Here is a 23,580-nt window from a genome sequence, read left to right as displayed (position 1 = left end):
GGGACATGCAGCCCCGGCTCCTGCTGCCCTTGCATTCATGTGCCAGCTTCTGACAAGGGCTGCTGTTGTGGGATTTCACTCTTTTTTTTTTTTTTTTTTTTTTTGAGACGGAGTCTCGCTCTGTAGCCCAGGCTGGAGTGCAGTGGCCGGATCTCAGCTCACTGCAAGCTCCGCCTCCCGGGTTCACGCCATTCTCCGGCCTCAGCCTCCCGAGTAGCTGGGACTACAGGCGCCCGCCACCTCGCCCGGCTAGTTTTTTGTATTTCTTAGTAGAGACGGGGTTTCACCGTGTTAGCCAGGATGGTCTCGATCTCCTGACCTCGTGATCCGCCCGTCTCGGCCTCCCAAAGTGCTGGGACTACAGGCTTGAGCCACCGCGCCCGGCCGGATTTCACTCTTAAAAGCGCAGGGAAGCCACGTCGATGGTGTAGAGGGAGAGGACGCCCTCGCTTGGCGATAAACACAAGCCCCTCTCTGGGAGGAGGGTGCTGTGGCGTTGCCTGGGCTTGTCACAGTTTTGTCGTTGTGGACCAGCCTCCCCCATCCTGCACCCCTCCTTCCTTCCGTGTGGAGCCCCCTTTCCTCTAGGATGCAGTCTGAAGGCCAGCTTGTGCACAAGGCCTCCGGTCCAGTGTCCCCTCGGCTGAGTGTGACCTTCCTGGTGGCCCTTAGCTGGCCTCTGGCACTGTAGTCACTTCTGTCAGTGCCTGTCCTGTGCCGGCACGTTGCAAGGGCCTGTGCCGGTTGCCTGGTGGCCCTGAGGCTGAGTCCTGTGCAGAGTATTACCCTTCTACTGAGTGACATGTTTAGGGCCAGCCTCTGGTCAGAGGAAAGGCCCCTCAAAGATGCAAGCGGGCAGCTCCTAGTGCCTTCATCATTGGCCACCATGAAAGAGGGCGGTGCCCCCAGCCCCTCCGCAGCTCTCCAGGTGGACGGCCTTGGTGGTGGTGACTTCAGATAAGAGGTAGGGAGCAGGAGAGCAGGCGAAGGTGGGGCGGGAGTGGGGGAGAGAGAGAGAGAGAGAGAGATCAAGAAAAAAAAGAACAATCTAGAGTGTGGACTGAAGCTGTGTTTAATACAAAGGGAAGGGAACACTGGAGGAGGCAGCAGGCCTGGGACAGCTGAGGAAGGCAGAGGTGAGTCTGCCGTGAGTCACCTGGCAGAGCCCTGGAAACCTTTGGCCGCCAGCTCCCTGCCCACCGCCAGGTATGCCCACCTCACTGCCCCTCCCCCAGTGGCCCTCAGGCCTATCTTCTGCAGCTCCTGTCCATGAAAATGACTCGCTGATGGAACGAGCCACGGGCTCCAGACAGCCATTCCGCCGAGGAGGAAGAAGAGGGGGAAGGCATAGCTCTGGGACCAAGTGCGGGGGTTGGGGGCTGCTCTTGCCAAACAGAATGAGGAACAAGGAGCAGCACAAGAGGTGCAGAGCAGTGGCCTCAGTCAGCGGGCACTCCACTGCCAGGGCCGTGCCATCCATCATGTGGGGTAGGTCTCTTTGCTGTGGGTACCCAAGAACTCTGCCAGGCAGGGCTGAGGGTACCCCGAAAACTTCAGCCAGCCTGCTCTCCCCACCTAAACTCTGCTCTGGTTCTTCCTGGAGCTGACACGTTTAGTTCAGTGCATCCCAGACATCACCACATGGAAGTGAGAGGCTCAGCTGGTCCAGCAGGGAGGGCCACCCTCCTGCCACCGTCCTGTGAACCAAAAGTATCTGAGATAGGTCTCCATCAATTTAGAAAGCTTATTTTGCCAAGGTTACTATCAATGAAAAGAATCACACTCTGCAAAATATTGGAAGAAATTCATTCTGAGCCAAATATGGGTGACCTGACAACATGTGCACAAGGCGGTTAGGGTAAAGCTTGGTTTTACACATTTTAGGGAGATATGAGATATCAGTCAAATACATGTAAGATGTACACTGGTTTTGTCCTGAAAGGTGGGACAACTTGAAGTGGGGAGCAGGCTTCCAGGTCATAGGTAGATAAGAGATAAACAGTTGCATTATTTTTTGATCTGTGATCAGCCTTTCACTGAATACACAATTTATATGTGAGAGGGGATAGAGGAGTAGTCAGTTCTTAGTCTGGCTCAGTGAATCTGCGTTTTTACATCAACAGTAGGGCAGAGGAAGCCATCAGATACGCATTTCCTCAGACGAGGAGACAGATGACCTTGAGTTCTGTTCTTTGTTCGGCATCTATGAAGATAAGCTATCAATTTACATCACCAAAGTGAAATTCAGCAGAATTGTTTTAGAGTAAAGATCTTGAGGGGTTTCCTTGTGAGCATATTGTGAGGGAGGTATGTAGCTTTTTTTTATCTTCCCCCATCTTTGTAGCTATGTTATTTAGGAATAGAATGGGAGGGAGGTTGTCCTAACCCCAGCTTGACTTTTCCCTTGGGCTTAGTGATTTCGGGGTCCCAAGATTTATTTTCTTTTCACAGTCCCTTGGTCCCTCCTGCCTGGAAGCTCCTCCACCTGTGGCCTGAGTTGGATCTGCTTCTCCTCCCAGCAGTCCACTTCCTTCCTCCCACCTTTCTTCCTCCCATGAGTCTTCCTCCCCAGTCTTCCCTCCCTCCTGCTCCTCCAGGGGACAGCTCACCCAAGGCCTGGCTGGTGTCTTGGCAAGCAAGGCAGGGCCAGTGCCTTGTTGGTGGGTCTGAGGGCCCTGGTGCGTGGGACGTGCTGGTTGTCAAACCATTCCTCGAATCCACCCTGAGCACCTGGTTCTAGGAGTGGTTTGCCATTCTAGCATGTCAAATGGTTGCCAAATGCTTTGTCCCACTGGTGACCAAGGTCCCAAGGGATAGAGACCCCTCGGATTGTCCTAGAGGAATGTTCCCTCTCTGCCTTCCTGCTTTCTTCTGTCTTTCCCTCTGCACCCCTCCCGCTGGGATGTGCCTGCACTCTGCAGTTGGCCGACTCCTCTGCAACCTTGGCTTTGGTTCCTCCCCAGGACCTGACCACCTGGCCGTGGGCCCTCCCCGTAGAGTCACACTGCAGGGGAACAAGGCTGCTTCAGCCCAGCCGGGCCCATCTTGCCTGGGTGCCACCTCCCAGCCTGGATCAGCACAGGAGCTCCCACCTGCCTCCCAGGAGAGTGGGCGTCCACCCTGAGCACCTGGTTCTCGGAATTTCCCTTCCCTTCATTTCTGAGGCAGTGCCGGCCGGCTTGGCCATCTCATGCTGTCTCACATTCCGCAGCTGGTCTGGGCCCAAGTGCTGCTGAGGACTCAGGGATCCTTGAGACAGTGCTGGGCAGGTCTGGCTTGCTGCCCTCCCCTGGAGAACGTGGCGACCCAGCAGCAGGTGGTTGAGAGTGTCCCTGCTGGTGAGGACAGAACCTGGAATTCTGTTACCACGCTCCCTGTCCTGGCCGGCCGATGCCCTCCAGCTGTGGGCCGGCCATGCTCCTGATGGGCCTGATATGGACACAGAGCAGCACGTCCCATGCACCAGGACCCTCAGATCCATCAACAGGGCACTGGCCCTGTCTTGCTTTCTTCTGTTGGTGTGGCTGAAAACACCAGGCTCTAACTCCACCACAGAACAAGAGCCTGGGAGTCTCCAACATCCTTCCTGGCAGGGGACATGCAGAGGACGTAGTATTCAGCTCTGGCCAAGCAGCCATCGGTCCAGGCGCCTGCTGGTGCTAGCCTGGGTAGATGGCCTGGAACTTAGGGGCAGATCCCACCTGCACAGGCAAACTTGGGGGACCATGAGGGATGAACCCCACAGACCCAGAATGCTCAGCCTTCTTTAGACTTGCAGCGGAGGCTTCAATGTGTACCTCCGCCTCCCCCCACGGATTGTAAAACTCACAGCCACAGGGACCAGGGCTTGCCCACCACCCTAAACGGAACTTACCAATGACTCACTGAGAAGATGAAGGCAGTGGTTTGTAGCAGCCATTGCATCTGACCGTGGGCCCCAGCAGGGATGTGAGGGACCTGTGTCACTGGCAAACACACTGCCAAGAAGCCAGGTGTGTGACCAGCCTGTGATGTATCAGTCTCCTTCCTGGGGAATCTTGTCACCTGCGGCACAGCCAGACCCTCCCTCACGGGTAGAAGGGTCTAGGGACTCCTCCAGCACACACAACTGCTTTCCACTGAAGGACCAAAATACTTTTAGCCTCCGAGGCATAGGGCAGCCCATGGATGAAACTCTCATCTGTTTTGGTCAGGGTTGCCCCCAGGCAGGGGGACATCAGCAGCAGATGCTCCTGGTTGGTCAGTGTCTTGAGGAGTACACACCACCCAGGTACGCCACTGGGGTGCCCTCTAGTACAACAGGACAGAGACAGAGGCTGTGCCTACTGTCTCTGAGGAGTGGGAGAGGACAGGCATATGGCAATTTTGATAGGCTTCTCACTTGGCCCTTCAAGTTGGCCATGTTGATCAAGTTCATGATCAAGTTCATGGTCTTCCCCTCTCAGGGGCTCCCCTGGTTGATCTTTTTCTGCCCTAACTAGGTCCTGGAGTCTGTTGCCTCCCCATCTCCCGTAGCCAACCTCCACGTGTGTGGGCGGAGTGCAGGCTCCAAGCCTGTGATTACAGCAGCTGCCTTGCTGGGAATGGCACAGGCAGAGGAGCAGTCATGCCCACTGCATCAGTCAGTGTAGCCACAGCAATGCCCAGAACACCACCCTGAACCCCACGGCTGCAGACCGTGGTGTGTGTTTGGTTTATGTGTCTGCAAGTCGGGGCTCTCACGGGCCTGGGCTGGGCTCCCTCCTGTGGCTGGCACTCTTCTGGCTGTGGCTGGGGGCAGAGTGCACCTGGGCCGCAAGTCTCCCTCATCCAGCAGGCGAGCCCAACACCTTCTCACCGTGACGGCAGGGTGGGGAGCTAGCAAAGCCACACTGTGTGAGCTTTCCAAGGGCGCGTTGTCACCCCTTTGCTAATACCCTGCAGGCTGCAGCCCATGTAGCTGAGCCCAGAGCCAGGGTGGGGGGTACATGGCAACCTGTGCAGACATTGAAAAACATAGCCTCCTCTTCTCCCACTGAAAGGGGCTTAGAGCTCTTCCTGTCTCCCCACGCATGCTGCACTGTTTCATGCTGCTTCTCTCAAGGAACTTCTCAGCTCAGCTCCCGCTCTGTCAGTGGAACTCTCATTTCATCTGAACACCCTGCCTTCCACAGCATTGCATGCCCACTGCCAGCCCATTCCTCTCATCCCTCACCATTGGGCCGACGATCCTCTCCCACTTGCTGCTCAGTTTCCCTCCTGGTCTGTCCCAGCTCTGGGGCCCATGGGCAGCCCCCTCACCCTTGTGCCTTGCCCCCATACCTGGGACACTGCTTGGGGACGATGCCCAGGATTCTGCCTACTCTGAGAATGGGGACAAGAAATCTACACACAAGCCTAAGTCCCCCTTACCCTAAAAAGTTACTTTTTCCTTGACCTTGTGAATGCTTCCAAGATCTTACTCATCTCTAATTTGCCTTTTGCGAGAAAATGTTTTGAAAGAGTAACCTACACCCATCGCTTTTATTCCTTCCCACCCACTTGCTCCTTGTCCCTTACAGTCTTTTTTTAATCCACTTTTTCTTTTGCTCCAGAAGACCAGGCTGTCAACAGTCTGCAAGGCTAGGAGTGCCACATGTGTCCATTTATTTTGTCCTCTAAAAACCTTGAAGGCTGGGTGCTGCATACAGTCATAGCCGTTTGACCCATGAGAAAATCAGAGCTCAGCCTGGTCACGTTGTTCATGAGGTTATTGGGAGCAGGTAATGGACTGTAGGCCTTTGTGACTGCAGATCCTGTTTTAAGCTGTTGTGCTGTACTGACCCCGTGTGCAAGCCTGGAGTGTGCTAGAGTCAGAGCCTCCAAACTCCGGTCAGGCAAAGGGGCTGTATTTGCTTGCTAGGGCTGCTGTGCCACAGCTGAGTGGCTTTGACAACAGAAATCGTTTGCCTCGCTGTCCTGGAGGCTGGAGGCCATCGGGTCAGCAGGGCCATGCTTCCTCTGCAGGTGCCAGGGAAGGTCAGGCCCCAGCCATTCTCCCAGCTCTTGGTAGCATAACTCCAGTCTCCACGTTGCATTCTCCCTGTGTGCGTGTCTGTGTCCAGAGTCTCCCTTTCCATTAGGACACAAGTCATATTGGATTAGGGTCTCACCCTAATGACCTCATCGTAACTACAGTTGACAACTCAGGGGCACCAACACATCCCTTCCCCCATGCAGTCGAAACCTGCATATAACATTGACTCCCCAAAAACATAACTACTAATGGCCTGCTGTTGACCAGAAGCCTTACTGATAATGTATCAGTAGATTAACACGTATTTTGCATGTTATATGTATTGTATACTGTAGTCTTACAATAAAGTAAGCTAGAGAAAAGAAAATAATATTTGAAAATCATAAGAAAGAGAAAATACATTTACTATTCATTGAGTGCAAATGGATCATCCAGGTAAAGGCCTTCATCCTGTGGTCTGTTAGTTTGTAACAAAATTGCATATGTCTTCCCCTAAAGTTTACTATTGTTATTTAACGACTTCCTTTAAAAGGACGGTAAGTGGTTTAGTGAAACTGATGAGAGGAAACAAATCCTGATTTCAGTTGTGAATTAAGGTTGTTATGCACACAAGTTATTTCAGTTCCTGTCTTCTTCCTTTCAGTTAAGGTTTCCACAGGATTGTTGTAGTTCTGGGATCCAGGTTCCGTTTCTGGCACTTTCTGGGTTTTTATGGTAAACAATAACCTCTGTGGCTCTTAAGAGAGGAGTAGCCGGGCATGGTGGCTCATGCCTGTAATCCCAGCACTTTGGGAGGCCGAGGTGGGCGGATCACGAGGTCAGGAGATCAAGACCATCCTGGCTAACACGGTGAAACCCCATTTGTACTAAAAATACAAAAAAAAATTAGCCGGGCGTGGTGGCGGCGCCTATAGTCCCAGCTACTCGGGAGGCTGAGGCAGGAGAATGGCAAGAACCCGGGAGGCGGAGCTTGCAGTGAGCCAAGATCGCGCTGCTCACTCCAGCCTGGGCGACAGAGCAAGACTCCGTCTCAAAAAAAAAAAAAAAAAAAAAAAAAAGAGGAGTAGATCCAACAAGCATCAAGCATTATAAGCAAAAACATCGCCGAAGACCAGTTTACTCCAAAATAGACACATGGCATTATTTAATTTTTTTCCCAAATACTCAGAGAACCTAAGTAAAAGCCTCAGCAGTTTACCTTTCACTGAGAGGAACTGGCTGGACTGTACATGTTAAGAAAGCCCTTTCTTCGAAGTCCATGTGAGGAGAAACTAATTTCCGAGACAGCCCTGCCTCCGAGGTTGTTTCTCCGGTGGCATCCCCTCTCTGTTGGCAGTGATTTAATAAAACACACGAATATGACCCTGTTGTGAGCCAAGTCAGGCCTGACCTTGAGCCGGGGCCACCTGGTCCCCTCTGTTTCACTCTCACCATTGCCCACTCCTGGGGCTTCTTTTCTGCTAATGGTTCATTCCAGAAGGTTTTTCCCTGCCATCACCCGGAAGGTCAGACCAGCCCAGACACCCCCGGCCTTCCTGATCCTTCTCCTTTGGGGCAACCCCTGGCAGGCTCCCCCTCCCCTTCCTGGGACCACCGTTTCTGGGGCCTTTCCAGCCAAACCATGCCAGGGTGAGCCTCGGCTGGTGACACTCCATAGTCCCCTCATGACCACACCTAAATCAGCAAAATAAAGTCATTGGTTCTTAGAGATAATTTAAAACACAGAGGCATTTCCTCAGGCAGTGGGATTTGAGTTTCAGCGACATGCTTCTGTCCTTCGTCCTTCTGCTCTCAGATGTCGCGGCTCCTTGGCGCCACAGTGACGTGGCGGGTACGCAGTGTGTGTGTTGGGGGGCGATGGTGTGAGCCAAAGTGACACATGGCGTGGTTCTGAGCTCCACCGGGAAAATGGCAGAGCCCTGTTCCTCCACATGCATCTTTCTCAGACACCCCTGAGTCCTGCCCGCCATCGCGTTTGTGGCTTGTCCTTCAGCCCCGCTCCTGGCTGCTCCTGTGAGGGGTGGAGGCCAGTGGGGGTGCATCCCTGCCCACCCTCAGAGCGCTCCATCCTCCAGGATGTGGCCCTGGACTTTCCAGGAAGCAGCTGCGAATCTTCCGGAAGCTGGGAGGGCTGTTTCCCAGTAGCCACCACTTCCCTTTGGCTCCAGATGTGACGTCTTCGCATTTCTGACATCACCCTGGATGTCACACCAATTTTAATCGACTTCTCACGTTTCTCAAGTTCTTGCTGGAAGGATTGGGAGCGTCCTTTGGTGACTGGGCAGCTGTGATGCAGGCCACACCCACCTTGCTGGGCTCAAAGGTACCCATTTTCTGCCCACCGCCAAGCAGAGCCACTGGCTTCACCTTGACCCCCACTGACGCTTCCTAAGCAGGCTCAGTGTCCAGGGCCCAGGCGTGGCCTGCAAGGCTGGTGGGGGGCACCTTGCCGCTCCCTCTCCTTCCTGGCTCTCAGTCCTCCTGAGCTGCGTGTCCCCAGTGTTCTCTTCCAGAAGTTTCATTGTCCTTGTGCAGAGCAGAGCCCCTGGAAGACACTCTGGGACATGCATTGTGCCCCAGTTCAGCACTAGGGTGGTGGCTCTGCCCCCCAGGCCTGACTGCTGCACGATAACATGGGCCTGACAAATCCCAGGGTGCAGAGAACCCAGGGCTGGTACAGGACGGCACTGCCCCTGCGCAGGCTCGTGCCCAGCCTTCAGTAAATACAGTTTTAGTTACTGAATGACAGTGGATGGTGGAGCCCATGGAGGGTGTGATGAACACCAAGCGGGGCCTAACACAGACTCAGCATCCTCAGGGAGGCAGGAGGTGGAGAGGAGCGCCCGAAGTGTGGGAGGAGGTGACAGGGTCGGGGGCAGGCATCCTTCCTGTGAGAGCTGAGGTAACATCAGTCGATGAGCGAGCACTCCTGAGTTAGCGAATAGAGAACAAATCCCCGAAATAACAGCATGTGTCTACACATGCTCACACGTGCCAGGCACTGCTCTGAGACAGTAACTCAGTTAATGCTCACAATTCTGCTCTTATCCTCATCCGATAACTAGAATAATTTTCCTGGGCATGCAGCAAATGAGTGGTGGACCCGAACCATAACCTATGTAAGCCCACGTGCTTGACCTGAATCCAGAGGATTTGAAACCCAGGGCTCAGAGCTTTACAGTGCACAGTCCAGACCGTGGGGCTGATGTGTGATCCAAATCTCTGGGGCAGAGCTTTTCTCCGTGCTCTAAAATTCTGCTCTTCAGGCCACGTGAGAGGTGTATGTGTGTCTATGTTTGTGTCTATATATATGTATATGTAAAATATATACACATAGGTGTATATACATTTTGGTTTCTTTGTTTTAGATCAGATAGACCCTGTCTGGCATTCTGATTTAACCTCACCTAACCTGTTTCCACACATCTGTGCACTAAAACAACACATATATTTTTTCCTTTCCGGAGCTTGTCTTCAAGAGTAGCTGGTACAGAAACCCAGGAAGAAGGGCCTTGGGTGGGTTCTTCCCTCTCCTTCCTCCTTCTTTCTCCTTTAAATCCTACCTCTATTTGCAGATCGTATAATCTGTATGTTAACTCCGTAATCCGGGTTACCTCTGTAACGTACTGTATAATCACTACAAATTTGATAGTGTCACGCTTTTCTTGACTTTCAGAACATATCCTCTGTCAAGGTATTTGACATGACCTCTTCCTTTGTGAAGTGAGGCCTTCTCTTAGCATAATTTTAGACCCTACATGGATTTTATTAATCTGCACTGTTGCTACTCAATGTTCTGCTAGTGTGGTCAATCCATTTATAGGCAAACTTGGGAATGATTGTATTTTGGAAGCAAATAGAAATGAATCACCTTGGCCGGGCGCGGTGGCTCAAGCCTTTAGGCCCAACACTTTGGGAGGCCGAGACGGGCGGATCACGAGGTCAGGAGATCGAGACCATCCTGGCGAACATGGTGAAACTAAACATACAAAACATACTAAAACATACAAAAAACTAGCTGGGCGAGGTGGTGGCGCCTGTAGTCCCAGCTACTCGGGAGGCTGAGGCAGGAGAATGGCGGGAACCCGGCGGGTGGAGCTTGCAGTGAGCTGAGATCCGGCCACTGCACTCCAGCCTGGGCGACAGAGCGAGACTCTGTCTCAAAAAAAAAAAAAAAAAAGAAATGAATCACCTTACACCTGTGGAAAGCCAATCGTGAGAGTCTTACATTTTAAGATAGTTTATTGTGATAAAAACCTGGGAGTGTTTGGGGTTTTGTATGTTTGTTATTGGATGAATATAACCTTAGAGTTTAACACATTTTAATATAAATGTGCACATGTGTTCATAAATATGACATACTTAAGTCCTGTTGTAGATTAAACTGTATTACGAACCACTTCACAGTTGTAAGGTCAAAATATCTTTTCTGGTGGACAGATAGAAATGTTACAAAAGATAGTTTTGTCCATCTTAGCATTATTTGTAACCATGATTTACCTGTTGGACCCAACTAAAGACAAGTAAAGAATCTGAGGAAGGTCTTTTAGGTAATGAATGAAATATCTTTTTAAATTCCTTTTTCTCTAATTAAAGTGGATCGCAGCTTCTGAAAAGCTTTAACGAGCTAGACAATACAAAATTTAGATAATTTAATTTGAGATCATAATTTAGGCCTCAGAAAACCTGAGAGGTCTATCCATTAATAGCCAATGACGACACAGAGGCACAGCTAATTGGCGAGGCAAGTGGCTGCTTGTTTGAAGTTTCAGCAGAGAGTTAGCTACTGATCTGCACCATAGGCCTCACCTGACATTGACATTCCACTCGCCATTTTTCATGTATTTTACTTAACTGATGTATTTTTCTTTGAAATTTTTAACTATTCACATTTGTTTGTGAGAAGAATTACATCACAGCATTTAGGTCCCAATGTTTTGCGTATCATGTGAGTGGATTATCAATCATACATTGTGTCTTACTTCACAAGCATTTAGTGCACACTCATGAGAAAAAATTATGGCAAAGTGTGAAAAACTTACTTTTTTAGGACATTTTAAATGTCCATTTAAAATGTCTGTTTTAGGACATTTTAAATACATAAGATGCAGAAGAATACTGAGGCATATCTGATTGGGTGGATCTCAACAGACATACTAGAATTCGGTTGATATTCAGGGAAAGTGAACGTGTCTAAAGAAGGGGCTCCGAGTTGTATGATTCTTATTTATAAAAGAAAAACAGTATATAGTTTTATAACATACTGTATAGTTGGATAGCAGTGGAGCTAGTTAAAATTGCTACATACTTTTGTAATTATGTTTTGTTTGTGAACTTTAAAATCCATTACCTAGCCAAATATTTATGTGTATGTGTATTTTAAAGCATTTTTAATGTCACATGACAAATAGCTAGAAAACTTTCTTTAGCAGAATATTACTAGTGTATTCTCTTTCTTCCTCTTGTGAGTACTTTATAATTAGAATAAATATCGTTAATGAAAATGCTTATCTGAGGTCAGATTTTATTTAAAAAATAAAATAGGGGAAAACCACTATAAAAAAAAAAAAGGACATTTGGAAATACTTGTTGGAATCCTAGGCAGCTTAGAGGTTCTATAGAGCAATGGGAATCCAAGGGTAGAGAACCATTTCGTATTTAGGAAAAGCTTCTGTTATCAACGAGGTCACATTAGCAATCACAGGGGTAGATTTCAACGTGCCGGTGAAGACTGGCAGGGTGAGGATTATCTCTCCCCCTGGAGTCTTCCTGTGGTTTTCAGGCCAGCCACACCTCTTTGCCCCATGTGAGAATTCAGACATCTACAGTTATTGAAACTTACCTTTAAGCTCTGTCTTTATTTGACATCGTTGCGTGAGGTGCAGATTCCAGCTTCTATCTTAGGAAGTCTACCTCAGAGCACCAGGCCTCACCAGCAGCCAGACTTAACCACCTGCACACACAGCTTCTCCCTGTTGGCACGAAACACACCAACAGTTGGGATGATGGCTTGAGGAATTTGGATTTTGTTGAGACCTGTGTGTTTTAATGTTTTGGTATTTTACTTAGTTCCTTGTTTTAAGTTGTTCCATTTTAAACTTGAGCATTTCGTTTTATAGTTAAGAGTGCTTGAACTTCTAACTAATATGCAGTTGACATTGTTCTAAGTTACGAAAAAGGCAAAAATACAGTGCTGCATACATGTGACTTTATGAAAACTTTTTTTGTTTTTTAACCTTAATCAAATTTTTCATTAATGCTTAAGTAGAATATATTAGTATTTTAAAAGCGGATCCACAGTCCATTTGAGTCGGAAACCATTCTTGGCCCACAAACCCAGTTTCCCTCAGAGGCCGTGAGAGGGAGCTGTTGAACCTTAAATGAATTGTGTTTGACCTTTAACAGTCAATCAGGCTGAACTATTCAGATAATCCATCTATAAAATTTAACTTACATTGTAATGAACAGTAGTATGATTTTTCATTTATATTAAAGCAAAAGTTATGCAGTTAATTAAGAGACGCTTCAGTTAAATTCAGTAAATACTTTTTAGTGCATATTATTTACAAGGCACTTTATGCTAAAAAGGGGCATAAAAATAAATAATTTGGGCCGGGAGAGGTGGCTCATGCCTATAATTCCAGCACTTTGGAAGGCCGAGGTGGGTGGATCACAAGGTCAGGAGTTCAAGACCAGCCTGGCCAAGATGGTGAAACTCTGTCTCTACTAAAAATACAAAAATTAGATGGGCGTGGTGGTGGGTGCCTATAATCCCAGCTACTCAGGAGGCTGAGGCAGATAATTGCTTGAACCCAAGAGGCGGTGGTTGCACTGGGCCGAGATCGATCCACTACACTCCAGCCTGTGCGACAGAGTGAGACTCCATCTCAATAAATAAATAATTTGAGTGACTCATAAACGTGTGCATGTGTGCGCGCACCTGCATTATAAAGTAGATCACAATATGTAAGAAAAGTGTATTGAGTTTTCACAGAGAGGAAAGTATCAGGAGAGGCGGGAGAGAGGAGCTGGCCTCTAAGAAGGGCTGGAGCATTTCTGGGAGTTGACAGAGAGTGGGGAGTATTCCGAGTGTGGAGCACAGCATAAGGAAAGAAGGTTGGAGAATCCTGAAGATGCCAGTTTGCTCAAAGCATAGCTTGCGTAAAGATGATTGAGAGACTATCAGGCCTGGGCAGACAGTGACTTGCACCTGTAGTCCCAGCTCCTTGGGAGGCTGACTCAGGAGGATCACTTGAGCCCAGGAGTTTGAGGCTGAGGTGAGCTATGATTGTACCACTCTACTCCAGCCCGGGTGACAGAACGAGACCTTGTCTCTTAACAAAAACTATAAAAATTAAAAGCCAGTATCAGGCAGAAAAGCCAGGTTGGGCTGCATGGTAATCACACATAAATGCCCAAGGACTCACTTGTCTCTAATTGTTTTGAATGTCAACATTTGACCAAATGATCTCTTCTTAACCTGTGAATGTATATGCTGCACATTGGGCATTATTCACCAGATGTTAATTGAAGTCATGCTCTATGAAGGTTGTTGGAAAACCTTTTTTTTTTTTTTTGAGACGGAGTCTCGCTCAGTCGCCCAGGCTGGAGTGCAGTGGCGTGATCTCGACTCACTACAAGCTCCGCCTCCTGGGTTCACGCCACTCTCCTGCCTCAGCCTCCCGAGTAGCTGGGACTACAGGCGCCCGCCACCTCGCCCGGCTAAGTTTTTGTATTTTTAGTAGAGACGGGGTTTCACTGTGTTACCCAGGATGGTCTCGATCTCCTGACCTCGTGATCCGCCCGTCTCGGCCTCCCAAAGTGCTGGGATTACAGGCTTGAGCCACTGCGCCCGGCGATTTTTTATATTTTTAATAGAGACGGGGTTTCACTGTGTTAGCCAGGATGGTCTTGATCTCCTGACCTTGTGATCCGCCCACCTCAGCCTCCCAAAGTGCTGGGATTACAGGCGTGAGCCACCACTGCGCCTGGCCAGTTGTTGGAAAATCTTAATGTTTCTTTTCTCTTTTCTATCTATCCAAGGCTGGAGTGCAATCTCGTCTCACTGCAGCCTCCACCTCCCAGATTCAAGCAATTCTCCTGCCTCAGCCTCCTGAGTAGCTGGGACTACAGGCACCTGCCATCGCGCCTGGCTAATTTTTGTATTTTTAGTAGAGACGGGTTTTCACCGTGTTGGCCAGGCTGGTCTCGAACTCCTGACCTCAGGTGATCCACCCAGCCTCAGTCTCCCAAAGTGCTGGGATTATAGGCGTGAGTCACTGTGCCCGGCGAAAAATCTTAATGTTTCTTAACTGCAGTATTCTGAAGCTGATAAAGCACTTGTAAAACTTTCAAAATAATTGAAAACCATTTTCTTTTTAAGATAGAAATGTGTACTTCTTAGCATGCTAGAAGTAACTTTAAATTTTTAAAGTAATGTTATTTAATGAGTACAGAGTTTCAGTTTTGCAAGACAAAAACCTTATCTCTTACAAAATAGTGCGAAAATATACTTAACACTACTGAGCTGCACACTTGAAAGTGGTTAAGATGGTGAATTTTAAGTTATATGTTTTCCGCCACAATTTTTAAAAACTAAAGTAAGATTTTTTTTGGAGCTAAAACAAAAAGAAAGCATCTACAGGAAGTGGAATGAATTTAGCTCTTATGTTTTCTGGCAGCATGTGGGAGGATTTGGGGTCACCATTGTGGGCCACGTTGTTTTCACTGATGACTACTTCTTCAGAAACATAAGTTTTCCTGGAATTAGACTCAAGCAAAATGTAGGAGGCGGGCTCTTGTAGAAGAAGAAACACTGGATCATGTGCTGGACAAAAACTTCAGTTTCCGTTTTCTAAAAAAAAACTATGTAGAGTTTGTTCAAATACACTTGAATCTTCTTTTTTTATTATTACTATACTTTAAGTTCTAGGGTACATGTGCACAGCGTGCAGGCTCGTTACATAGGTATACATGTGCCATGCTGGCCCGCTGCATCCATCAACCCATCATTTACATTAGGTATTTCTCCCAATGCTATCCCTCCCCCAACCCCCCACCCTACAACAGGCCCCGGTGTGTGATGTTCCCCACCCTGTGTCTCATTGTTCAGTTCCCACCTATGAGTGAGAACATGCAGTGTTTGGTTTTCTGTCTTCGTGATAGTTTGCTCAGAATGATGGTTTCCAACCTCATCCATGTCCCTGCAAAGGACATGAACTCATCCTTTTTATGGCTGCATAGTATTCCATGGTGTAGATGCAAATGCACTTGAATCTTCTTTGAAAGCTGTTGACATTAAGGCATAGCTCAGTAAATTCATTTCTCTGGAGTGAAGATATAACTGATTTGGATACTTTACTTTTTATTTTATAATTTAAATAGAAAAGTAGGGAATAGTGAGGGTGGTTTCATAGTGTGGCAAGCCGAATAATAGTCCCTGGAAGATGTCCATGTCCTGTTCCCTGGCATTTGTGAATATGTTACTTTCAATGGTAAAGAAGAATTAGGTTGCAGATGGACTTAAGGTTGCTAATCAGCTGATCCTAAAATAAGGAGATGATCCTGGATTATCTGGAAAGCCCAATGTAATCACAAGCCTCCTTAAAAGTGGAAGAGGGAGGCTGGACAGGAGGCCCGAGAGATGCAGTGTGAGAACCCGATCTGACATTGCTGGCTTTGAAGGTGGAGGCCATGAGCTTATGTCAGGCACTGTAGATGCAAAAATAGCTAAGACCTCATATGACCTGCCCTTGGGGAATTTATAATCTTGGACCTTCTCTCTCCCTTAAACAATCCTCAGTCAGCACTAGAAAATTATCTTTCTTATATCTACATCCAGCATTCTGCAGTTAATTTCAGAGCAGAGGATATTGACTTTGGACACCTTCTGGATTTCCAAGATATTCTCTGTACCATATTTACAAGTTATCACATTAGATGAGTTCCTTCTTTGGGTCAACGTTTTCCTTCATTTTTGGATAATTCTTCACCCACAGTTGTCCTCTGTGTTCTAAGTTCTGACAATGATTCTTTGCTTGGCCAAACTTTAGTCAAGCTTCTGAATCTTCTGCTACACCCATCTGTTTAGTTCCTTGTAAATTCCATTTTTGCAAGAACGCTGGTACGTCAGTTTAGTAAGAACACCCCATGCTTAATATCTGATTATCCTCCACCATCCCCCGGGTGACGTCTGATCACCCGAGTTTTCTTCAGCAAGAATTCTGGTAGGCTGGTTCAGCTACAGCCCCACTCACCCTGACATTTCCTCTTAGTGGTGTTCTGTCCGCTGACTCCCACCCTGCTCCTTGGCTATCAGTTCCCACTTGCCTGTGCTCTATTCAGCATCGAGCCTGCTCTCTCCCACCATGGCAAGACCACATCGCAGTGGTCCCTATACCCATCGCAGTGGTCCTGAATAAATTCTCTCTCACTGTGCTGTAACAAGTGTCATAGAAACATTTCTTCTTTAACAATCCACATGGTATTACTCTTAACAACCACTCATATGGCATTAGCAGGAAATGGAATGTTGTTGGAATCAGTTCAGCTCTGTCTCTGCCAGAGATTTCACAAGGAGTCATTACAAATATGTTGGGTTTCCTTTATGCTTCTTCCTATCCTTTCTGCGGTAATGGAGAGTATAGAAGGTTTTGGTTGAAAATAAGGCATTAGGAGCTTGCAGTGAGCCGAGATGGCACCACTGCATTCCAGCCTGGGCGACAAGAGTGAGACTCTGTCTCAAAAAAAAAAAAAAAAAAATATATATATATATATATATATATATATATAACATAAACAATGCCCAATAAAGTATAGGATGCTAATTTCTTAGAATTTTATTATGAATGTGATATTATTTGCCAGATAACTCATGTATTTTGAGATAAATGTTAAATAAATGAAAGTTGATGTGTCATGCAGAGCTCTATTTCTTGGCAAGAAAGCTGATGGGGTAAAGACGGCCACAGTTGCTTTGAACTCTCCCCATTGAGAAGTGGAGTTTATCTTCCCACAACCTGAATTTAGCCTGGCCCTGTGAATGCTTTAAGCCACAGATGATGGCAGAACGGTGCTGTGCCCATTGTCAGCCCAGTCTCTTAGAGGACTGATGAGAGCTTTTGCTTCTGCTCTCTGGGGACAATCACTCCTAGGACTCTGCCTCTCAGACCCTGCTGCTGTGCTGTGAAAATCCCAGGCCATACATACAAGCAGCCACGTATAGATGCCATACTCACCGGCAGCTATGGGACTGAGCTGTCATGGAGGCCTCCACCCAGTGAACCTCCCAATGACTGTGGTCCAGGTGACATCACAAGACTAGGGCCCAAGTGACCATGGTCCACACACAGAACTCTGGGGGAATAATAAAACGGTTGCCTTAAACTATTAAGTGTTGTCTGGTTTGTCATGCAGCAATATATGTTAAATATATATAAAATTTGGGAAGACAGTGCTTGAATGGATCACTTTATTAAGATCTGTTAGGTACATTAATCAACAAGTGCTACAGACCCTGAAGTGAGCATTTCGCATTAAGTGATTGGACCCAACCAGTTTGATGGAAAATTTGGTCTCCTACCTTATTTTTGATCCAGAGCTCAAGGGATTATTAACTTTCTTTTCCATTACACTCCTTCACTCAGCAAGCACTGTGTTGAGCGAAGGAGATCATTAGGTTATATACAAAGAAGGTTCCCGGGGTTTGAAATTTAGATTGCTGACTTTCCTACTTGAGTTCCCTTCCTGCCCAAGACCGTAATTCCAGGAATTCCCCAGCATCATCCCAGGAGTCTAAACAGTCTTTCAAACAGCTGCTAAATGTCGATGGTCTCATGAGTCCTCAAAGGAATTTTCCTGTGGGTGGAGGAAGCCACCCTTATGGCTCTTAATCAAATGTCGAAAGTGCGCCCACAACAATGACTGGAACAGAGTGGAATCTTCGGAACTGCGATGCAGATAAAGCGTCTCCTCTTCCATAAACAGTGACTTGCTACAGAAAAACTCTATGGCCTTCTTTTCTGGTTAGTAAAAAGATGATTGTTGATACGTGACAAAAGCCAAATAAGCTCTAATAGCCAAAAAGTTGCTCCAGTCTCCTGCTTTCCCTTTCCCACGTTTCCCCTGGCACTGACTTCCTGAGGCAGTGGCACAGGCTGGATGGCAGGGCTCACCTGCCACATGATGGAGGGACACGCAGCCAGGTGAAGGCGACTGCTCCATCGGCACACTGCGCAATCTCCCCCTCCTTCACTGTGCTTAGCACGAGATGGGGGACACTGAGCACTCACAGCCACTCGGTGCCACACCAGGTCCCCAGTGCAGGCTGGGCAAGGATCCAGAACCTTCGTGAGCCCCCTTGAAGCTGAGGCCTGGAACGGCTGCTGTGTGCCCGGGTTCTCCTCAGGGTCTTCTTCCAGGTCAGGGTTCATGAGAACATTTTCCCAGTCTGAGCCGAAACCAAGAGGTTAGCAGAATATTCTGGGTGGGGGAAGGCACCAGAGAGACCTCTGCGCACAGCCAGCATTTGCATACTCGTTAATGGAAAAGGAGAGTTCATCTCTGATGCCATGAGGGTCTGGCCGTCAAGAACAGAGGGAAACGCAATGCGCCCCTCTAGCCCGATCAGAAACAAACACAGAGGAGCCTCTCCCTGCATGTCTCCTGACTCGATGGCTTTTTTTCTTCGATTGACTGCTTTTGTTTCATTTTCATTAGATTTTTGAAATTCTATGTTTTGAGCAGTTCTGTCCAATTTGGTGGCTTCACACACAGTGTGGAGGTTAGCTGAGTGGTCTTGCTTTCAAATGATACTCAGACCTTGCAGGTCTGGGGACTTTCACCTGCTACCTAACATCAAAGGACTTAGTGCAGGCCTCTGAGAAACATATCTTTTATTTTATTTATTTTATTTTTTTATTTTTTTGAGACGGAGTCTCACTCTGTCGCCCAGGCTGGAGTGCAGTGGCGCCATCTCGGCTCACTGCAAGCTCCGCCTCCCGGGTTCACGCCATTCTCCTGCCTCAGCCTCCTAACATATCTTTTAAAAAAATTAAATTAATGCTTTATGTATCTAGAAAAAAGTCTGAATTTTTATTGTCTCCATGAAAAGTATTGTATTACACAAACCTTTCCAATCTACCCAAAATCAGTGAGACAAATAAATGAGTAATTCTCCCTGGCCAGGACTTTATCAAATGCCCCAGGATTCCCAGTGTTGGTGACTATTAATAGAAAACAAATACTAAGTCTTAGACCTACTCACTCAACTAAACTGAATTGTAAGAGTGAAAACTGGACCTTGGACTCTGGCAAGCCACTAGGGCAGGGCCACCCCCATGGAGTGAGCACATTTAGGTTTACTCATATTTAAAAGTTTCGTCACATTTTGGGGCAATTTATGTTTTTTATATATATATATATATATTTTTTTTTTTTTTTTTTTTGAGACAAAGTCTCACTCTTGTCACCCAGGCTGGAATGCAGTGGTGCCATCTCAGCTTATTGCTACCTCCACCTCCCAGATTCAGGCACTTCTCGCGCCTCAGCCTCCAGAGTAGCTGAGATTACAGGTGTGCACCAACACAACCAGCTAATTTTTGTATTTTTAATAGAGATGGGTTTTGCCATGTGGGCCAGGCTGGTGTTGAACTTCTGGGGTCAAGTGATCTGCTGCCTTGGCCTCCCAAAGTACTGGGATGTGAACCACTGTGCCTGGTCTGTATGGTATTCTTAAACCCCTTCGTTTAGCTGTGGCCGTGGAGACTTGGAACAGAAGGTTAGGAGTTTTACAGGCCACAAGGACAGGCTGGTTTTCTGGGTTCCTGGGCACACAGCCTAACTCAGAAAAAAATAAAACACACATGAGAAAAACAGGCCAGAAAAACCTGATTCATAGGAGGCATGTCATTGAGTTGTACTTAGTTTATATAAAGTAGTGGTTCTCTTCAAACTTGGAGTCTCAGGACCCCTTTATGCTCTCAAAAATGGAGGATCTGGCTGAGCGAGGTGGCTCACACCTGTTCTCCCAGCACTTTGGGAGGCCGAGGCGGGTGGATCACTTGAGGTCAGGAGTTTGAGACCAGCCTGACAAACATGGCAAAAGCCCATCTCTACTATAAATATGAAAATTAGCTGGGTGATCATGGCTCATGCCTGTAGTCCCAGCTACTCAGGAGGCTAAGGCTGGAGAATCGCTTGAGCCTGCAGGCTAAGGCTGTACCGAGCCAAGATTACGCCACTGCACTCCAGCCTGGATGACAGAGTAAGACCCTGTCTCAAAAAAAAAAAAAAAAAAAGAAGAAGAAAGAAAGAGAGGGGGGAGAGAGAGAGAGAGAGAGAGGATCCTATGTACCTTTTGTTTCTGATGGGCTAGATCTACTAATATTTACAACACTAGAAATTAAAATTGAGAAGTTTCAAAAATACATATTCACTTTAAAAGCACAATAAAAATTCCATTGCATAAATTCCTTATTTTTATGAAAGTAACTACATTTTCCAAAGCCCCAAAGACAATGAGTAAGAAGAACGACAGTGTTTTGGTGTTTTGCAAATCTCCCTGGCCTCAGGATTAGTGGAAGACAGCTGGACTGTCCTTATCTGCTTGCATTTAGGCTGAGTTTGTTACAATGTGTTGCCTTGGCTGAAGTAGAGGAAGAATGTCTGGCCTCAAAGAGGTATGGAAGTGGAATAAGGAGGAGTAGGTAAGCAGACTTTTTAAATAATGGCAGGTTAGCTTGAGTTTTCTAGTGTGGTTTCTTACTGGTTAGGTACACTGTAGAATCTGGAACAGACACCTGAACGTTCTTTAGGTGACTTTTAGGGATGTTTTAGCCCCCCTACCACCTGGGGCCCACAGGGATACACCCAAGGACAAGATCTCTCTCAGCCTTGAAGACATTTGCAGCCCAGCCCTGCTGCTCCTTCCTGCTTGTCTAAAACTTCACAATTCTGTGAGATCATAGACGAATCGCATCTCTTCTGTGAAGGCTGCCCTCACTAAACAAGAATTATCTCTTTCTTTTCTCAATTCAGATATCGTTATTGTCTGTACCACTCATTTGGCCCTTAGTAATTGCTGTCAGTTTTTATTAATTGATTGATTGAGATGGCACAATCTCGGCTCACTGCAACCTCCATCTCCTGGGTTCAAGCGATTCTCCAACCTCAGCCTCCCGAGTAGCTGAGACTACAGGCGTGTCTGTACCACCACGCCCAGCGAATTTTTGTATTTTTAGTAGAGATGGGGTTTCACCATGTTGGCCAGGATGGTCTCAGTCTCTTGACCTTCTGATCTGCCCACCTCAATCTCCCAAAGTGCTGGGATTACAGACGTGAGCCATCACACCTGTCCGATGCTGTCAATTTTAAATTAACTGGCAGATAACCATTTGCTAATTTTTAATTAAGCTAATTGAAAACAGGTTCTTGACTAGTACTTTTATTTATTTATTTATTTATTGAGAGAGAGTCTCACTCTGTTGCCCAGGCTGGAGTGCAATGGTGCAATCTCAGCTCACTGCAACCTCTGCCTTCTGGGTTCAAGTGATTCTCCTGCCTTAGCCTTCTGAGTAGCTGGGACTACAGGTGCACACCCCCACAACTGGCTAATTTTTGTATTTTTAGTAGAGACAGAGTTTCACCATGTTGGCCCAGACCATCTCGATGTCTCTTAATCTGGGGCTCGTGGATTAGTTTATTAGGGGCCCATGAACCCCCAGAACTTGTAAGTGAAATTGTGGATGTCTTTGTATATATCATTCTTCAGAAATATTGCTCCTCCTTTCCCCCCAGTAAAACGTTAGTAACAACTAGGCTAGATTTTTAAGAAATATACACTCTGGTCTGTTTTACAGTTTTTAAACCCAATATCTGCTATAGTGGGATCAGAAAAGGCCACACCTATAAAAGCAAATTCTTCCTCGATTGTGCCAGTGGGCTTTAGTTCCTCTTTTCTATGTTTACATTGGAGTCCCAACCCTCTGGTTATTTTTGATATTCCAACATAGTCTGTATTGGGAAGGGAGTTCTTACTCTGTTTCCTCCCGTGCACACAGCGGTTCGTACCAGGGAAGCAGGACATACCACTGAAGCACTTCAGCAGGGAACCTCTGTTTGTGCTCAGAAGTAAGATAGCATCCAACCCAGTGTCAGCAGACATCTTCGGTAAAGTGCGGAGAGTAAGGATTTGAGGCTCTGTGGGGTCACATGGGCTCTGTGGTGATGACTCGGCTCTGCCGTTGCTGCACGAATGCAGCCCCAAACAGGAAAGTGAGTTGGCCTCTCGAGTCCAAACAGCTCTGTTTACAGAAACAAGCAGGGGCTGCATTTGGCCCGTGGGCTGGAGCTCGTGAACCTCTGATCTAATTCACAGCTCACTAGAACAGGAGTTACTGTTATAATAAGGAAGCACAACACCCAGAAATTGGGTGGAATCCTGGGACTCTTAGGACTTTGGATTCCACCGATCATAGGTAATTCTAGTCTTGGCTAAAAGGGAGCACACAAATCCAGAGAAACCTGCTCATCCCAAGCAATGGCCCAGACAGGCAGCCCCGTGACACCCGCAGGGAAATAGGGGCAGTTTTGTGGTCACTGCTTCAGCGCTCACATACCTTCTATCAGAGACGATTTAAAAAGTTATTGTTTCCACCACCACAAACCGGGAGAGTGCAGGCTTCTGTTAGAAGATCTGGATTGCTCCCTGATCTGCCTCTCTGTAATTAGTGAACCTTTCTTTCTCTGCTCCGTGCACACAATGAAGAAAACGTTCATGGTGTGTGATGTCACCACAGCACTAGAAACACTGTCTTGATTGTTCCACTTTAAATTCTGCCTTTGCGCCTGGCTGTGGCTGCAGCTGCTGGTCATCCCTCCACCAGCTACTACTCACTTACCAAACTGGTGTTGACAGCTCCACCTTGCAGACTTTCCCGGCGGGAGGAAAGCCTGCTGGGAATGGACATAGTAGGGAGAGCCTCAGGGCCTCCTTCCTGACAGAGCACAAATACAGTGGAAGCAGATTCGCAGCTTCTCACAAGTTGAGTCTTGAGAATATGCAGAATCAGAATTCTGCATCTGGCAAGTCAGAATTTAAAACTTGGCAAGCACTTTGACTTATTTAGGTTTCTTTTATTACCAAGTTCATAAAAGGGCACTTTTCTTTCTCGCTCTCGATAGGAATTCTTGGGCCTTGAGCGGTCGTTTATTTGTTCTTGCTCTGGTGGTTCTTCCTTTTGTCTCTTGCTGTTCCGTGGACTGGAGGGGTCTGTAGATGGTGAGTTTCTTTTTCTGCCCTTTGTAAGTTGCCATGTGTTCTCCCAATCCTGCATGTGACGGGGGTTGGGGGAATTCTGTAGTTGGCTTTGTCCATTGTTTTCTGTACCAGAACTTGGTTTAAGAACAGCTATCAGTGCTGTCATAATGACACCATGTTTGCTCCAGGAAGGCACACTTTGAATTACCTCTAGCACCGTCCCCACCAAAGACAGGCTGAGCTCTGACCTTCCCTGCTTGGGCCACTCACTCCTATGTGTCGTGAGGGCCTTTCTGACCGGCGGAGCCAGGCGGCATGCAGCTGCCCT

General features: G+C 47.4%; 1 protein-coding gene and 1 long non-coding RNA gene across 3 annotated transcripts in view; one reads left to right on the top strand and one right to left on the bottom strand.

Moving 5' to 3' along the window:
• The window catches only part of LOC105490248 (spermatogenesis associated 13), a 326,039-nt gene that overhangs the window by 28,352 nt on the left and 274,107 nt on the right, over positions 1-23,580 (top strand). The gene's annotated exons all lie outside the window — the stretch shown is intronic.
• On the bottom strand, positions 1,563-22,742 carry LOC139359155 (uncharacterized). Its single transcript, XR_011614957.1, has 3 exons — positions 22,612-22,742; positions 11,838-11,967; positions 1,563-1,697 (listed from the first exon to the last, which is right to left on the bottom strand). It is a non-coding gene; the product is annotated as an uncharacterized lncRNA (long non-coding RNA).

Source organism: Macaca nemestrina, chromosome 16 (assembly GCF_043159975.1).
Source record: "Macaca nemestrina isolate mMacNem1 chromosome 16, mMacNem.hap1, whole genome shotgun sequence".
Classification (NCBI taxonomy): domain Eukaryota; kingdom Metazoa; phylum Chordata; class Mammalia; order Primates; family Cercopithecidae; genus Macaca; species Macaca nemestrina.
The sequence above is the reverse complement of the archived record's forward strand: the minus strand, read 5'-3'. Positions and strand labels throughout refer to the sequence as shown.